General features: G+C 42.7%; 1 protein-coding gene across 2 annotated transcripts in view; it reads left to right on the top strand.

Moving 5' to 3' along the window:
- Nucleotides 1-4,833, top strand: part of THAP12 (THAP domain containing 12) — a 32,341-nt gene that overhangs the window by 20,717 nt on the left and 6,791 nt on the right. The window lies entirely within an intron of this gene.

The raw sequence follows: 4,833 nt of genomic DNA, 5'->3' as shown, positions 1-4,833 counted from the left end.
CGGCCATGGCCGCGCTCCGAGCGGGGCAGGGAGGGCGGCTTTGGGATCCCGGTGCTTTCCAGCACAAGGAAAAGCAGCCGAAGAAAGCAGACTCCTCTCTGTCCGAAAGCCGGAGACCTAACTGCCCACACACCCAGGTGAAACAAAAAAAGCAGCCAGGTCTTTTGGTTTTCTTAAGCACCCAGCCATTTGTTCCCCTAGCAACATGTGGGGGGGAAATTCCTTTAACAGAAAAAAAAAAAACAACCAAAAAAACCAGGAGAGCTCCTAAAACCCCAACAAGGTGCCTCACCAGTGCCCAGCACAGAGGGACACTCACTGCCCTGGGCCCGTGGCAACACCACTGCGTGTACAGGCCAGGTGTCCTCGGCCTTCTTGACCACCTGGGCACGCCAGTGTTCAACCACTGTTGACTAGCACCCCCAGGGCCTTTCTACCAGGTAGCTTTCCAGCCACTCTGCCCTAAGCCTGTACCTCTGTGTGAGGTTGTGGTGACCCAAGGCAGGACCAGCCACCCCCAGCCAGCCAGTGCCACAGGACTTCTTGGACTTTGTTAGGCGCAAGGTCAGTGCCAATTCACAGCCTGAAAACACTGAAGCTACTTGCATTAGGTGTATTCCTCAACAGCAGTGGTGTAATATATTGCATTGAGATGGCTTTTTATTTGTGCCAAATGTATTGCAGCTGAAGAACTTGTGTAACAATACATATATGCATTAGTTGAATACTGAAAGATTTGAGAAAAGTTAATACATAATTTTATTCTAAGATCTTTCTAGTTGCTGCTTGGATAATACCATGCAGAGCTATAGCAGGTGATCTCAGGGGTCTGACTTCCTTTTGCTTTGTTATTCCATTCCTCAGAGAGTGTTCTATTTGGAACCAAACTCACAGTGAGACTGAAGGGCTGAATTCAGACTCCAGTGGAGTTTGCAGGTTTGAGTTCAGTCATATAACCTGCCACTTCCTTTTAGTCCTGTAGCTACTTGAGAGAATGTCAACATTTCAGCCTTTGCCAGTAGAGCTTCCTAAATTTTGAGAACTCTGGTTGCTGATCTGCTGCTCCAGTGGGTTGAGAAGTTTGGTGCCCATGTCTGATCCATGATATGAAAGAGGAGAAATTTAGATTAGGTATTGGGAAGTGAGGGCTGTGAGGGTGGAGAGGCCCTGGCACAGGTTGCCCAGGAAAGTTGTGGCTGCCCCATCCCTGGAAGTGTCCAAGGCCAGGCTGGACGGGGCTTGGAGCAACCGGGTCTAGTGGAAGGTGTCCCTGCCCATGGCAGGGGCTGGATGGGCTGTAAGGTCCTTTCCAACCCAAACCACACTAGGATTGTGTGGTTAGGATCCTCAAACTGGGGCTCAGCACACCAAGGGCTTTTGGATCATGTGCTCAGGTGATGCCTTAATGAACCTAGAAATAAAACAACACACCCCTGAGATAATATTAGTATAGGAGGTAACACAATGGCTGGTCTGCATTGGAGGTCTCTAGGGGCAGATAGGGAAAAATGTCCACAAAATGCCCACTTCCCATTGGGTGAATACAGTTTTAAAAGTTTGGCAAATTAGCATAATTGACAAAAATCACCGATTAGATTGAAGTCTATAGAACTTAGGTCAAAGTAACAAAGTGCTTATAAAGCTTGGGTTATAAGATATCTATGTAACCTTAATATCAATATAACCCGAATCATGACTTTTTATCAATATAACCTGAAGAATATCAATATAAGAATATAAGCTAAAGTATAGCCTTCTATAGTTATATAGCCTGAATCACAGCTTTTACTTATGTAGCCTGAATCATAACTTCTATACCTATAACCTGATGCTTATATAACCTGAATCATAACTTTTGATACCCATATAATCTAAAGAAAAGAAAAGAAAAGAAAAGAAAAGAAAAGAAAAGAAAAGAAAAGAAAAGAAAAGAAAAGAAAAGAAAAGAAAAGAAAAGAAAAGAAAAGAAAAGAAAAGAAAAGAGAAAAGAAAGAAAAAAGAAAAGAGAAAAAGAGAAAAAGAGAAAGAAAGAAAGAAAGAAACAAAAACTTACCAGGTGTATAGTTTTAGAGATAGATAAGTGTAGTACTAATGAGAAATTGGCAAGCCAAAGCCAATTAGCCACAAAACAAAGAATTTAGGCCGGTTAAGCCCAGATGGACTGAAGAGCATCGCAACTGCGCATGCCCCAAAGACAAAGTTGAAAAGTTCAAGTGTGAAGAAGACTCTAGAAGCCTTCATCAAAGACCCCCGCAGACCCCCGAATTGGGGAAGTGTATGCACAGTGCAAAGAATTAGCTAATAACCATGAGATCATGCTATGTAAATTAGTTCCGGCACGTATGTGATGATGCTGTAATGACATAGCAACATTAAATAAAATTTACTGTATAAATATACCACAGCACTTGATGAAGGCAGGTGAGTTAGGAGGAAAAATCCCCCCTCACCACCTGCGCTGCAATAAACAAATACCTGCTCTATAGACATCAGTCTATGGGGATTTATTTCCAGCCTATCTTTCGGGCATCAAGATACATAAGAGGTGATGCTATTTCCCCTGGTTCAACCCTCTCTGAATCCTGCCCTCCCCCTTAGATGGGAACTAAACATTGTTTATGAAAATGTGTCTCGAAGAGCTGTTTTTCAGCCTTGGTTCCCAGAAAGAAGCAAGATAGGATAGGGGGCCTTGGAATGTGTTTTGGTTTTCTGCCTAGGGAAAAGGTAGGGAAAATACTGGGAAAACTAGCCACAGATACAACAATAGGCTACAAAGCTACAAATATATATGTAAAGAATGCAGAGAATATATAAAAAAGGCAAAAATAATTCGGCATCACAGTCAGCGATGTTTACTTCAGCACAAAAGGCAGCAAGCAGCCACAGCCAGTTTTTGTGCAACTGTCAAAGAACTTGATAAGGGAAAGGAATATTGGGTGGTTAAGGAAATCAGTGTGAGACTCATTTTTGAGTAAGCCCCCTCTGAAGAGCTGGTGGTATCTTTTGCTGTCACTCACTGATCTGATCCTTGACTATTACTGGTACCTACTTAGCTTCTCTGGTTGGCATCAACACTGGAGGACAAGGAATTCAGGCTGATATTTGTCTGTCCTTGACAGCTGTGTGCCAGTTCTAAATGCACCATTGCTGCCACCAATTTGTCCCCCTGTGGTTGCCAGGAGATGATTCAGAGGAGTTAATGTAATGTAAGGAGCTCTGGCTTTGCTCTTTGTCAGTGTTTGTCAGCTTCCCTGAATCACTGAGAGAAGCAGGTAACACCAGGGGTTAGGCTCTTTCTTTGGACTGAAACCCTCCCCACTAACTATTGAGGAGGCTGATCAGCCTTTGTGATCACATTTAATGAGTTGTTCAGTAGTCGACACCCACTGAGAAAGTCTGAGAGCCAGGGTCAATACAATTTACATGCCAGTCTCCCACTTAAAAAGAGTGTTTATATAATTTGTTTAAGTGAAAAAAGCTCCCCTGCTCTCTTTTTGGGGTGATTGCACTGCTCAGACAAGCGTGCAAGATCTGTTGTGCCAAAACCCCTGATTTTTTAAAACATTTTTTTTTCTTTCCTTATTTTAAGTTGTTACTAAGGATACTCTGTATGGATCTCCAAGAGCAATATTAGAAATGATTCCTGACTTACGGCATTTGCCACCACTGTTATTTTGATATTTTGCATGAGCAAAAAATTGAGATTAACAAATGGTTCAGCCAGCAGAGATCAGAATCTAAGATTCTACTCTTTCATCTGGACAGTTGCCCTTTACTGAGCTGAAGTAGAAGTGAATCCACTCAGACCTGTGATTTACCCATTTGGGCTGCCCACCAAAACATCTGACAAGACAGCCTTTGTTCCTTTATTGTTGAGTAACCTCTAGTTGTTTTTCTCCCTCCTTACTGCTATAAACAATAATTTCATGTTTGCAGTCAAAAATAATAGTAAAATTGCTTTCTCCTAACTTCTAGCAACAGAACGAGTAACCTTATTGCTCAGAGAGGGATGGCATATACCCCATTAGCAGAAGTCTAAGCTGACTTCTGCATTTACATCAATTACTGCAAGTGGTTTACTCACCAGAGGAAAGAGTCTCTTGCATACCTAAATGGAGTCCTGTTAGTAAGGGAAATATTTCTTTATCTTTGTGTTATACCTTGGAGAACTAATCCAAAGCAGAAGTAAATACGTTGTAAAAATATGTATCTAAGGAGAACTTTCTTCAGGCATGGAAGCACTGTCTGTAGAATGGTTGTTTTTCTATTGTTATTATTTCACTTTCATAAATCTACTCTCAACTCCCCAGTGACCACAATAAATAAGAAGAATACTGTATTTTCAAAGGAGGTGGAGAAGACAACTATCTTGAAAACTGCTTTGAAAACTTTATGACTTTAGACTACAAGGACATCTCTTTGGTTTTTTTTCTTTTTAAGAGCAAATTCTTTAGAATTAAGTAGGTTTCATGAGCAACTGTCACAATGACCGCCACTGACCACTGTGCAGGCTAGCTCCTGCGGTATGCGACAGGAGTGGGGAGCAGCTGGAGGCTCTTGGCTTTAAAGCTGCTCCTCAGGAGTTCAGCTCTGCCCAGGGGAGCTGAAGCTCCAGGCACAGTGGCTGTCAGCAGTCCAGACGAGGGAGAGGATAAAAAGTAGCAAGGAGGCTTGCCACACGGGATAATCCAAATTTATTGCAGGCAACTCCCTGGAGACAAGCCTCCAGCAGCTCCAGGGAACCCCTTATAAAGGGAGGTGGTACAATGGGGATGGCTTAACTGGGGACCAATAGAAATCTCTAAGGGAGGGATGTGGACGAGGATAGACATT

This window comes from Corvus brachyrhynchos, unplaced genomic scaffold (genome assembly GCF_000691975.1).
Source record: "Corvus brachyrhynchos isolate BGI_N302 unplaced genomic scaffold, ASM69197v1 scaffold3, whole genome shotgun sequence".
Classification (NCBI taxonomy): Eukaryota; Metazoa; Chordata; class Aves; order Passeriformes; family Corvidae; genus Corvus; species Corvus brachyrhynchos.
The sequence above is the reverse complement of the archived record's forward strand: the minus strand, read 5'-3'. Positions and strand labels throughout refer to the sequence as shown.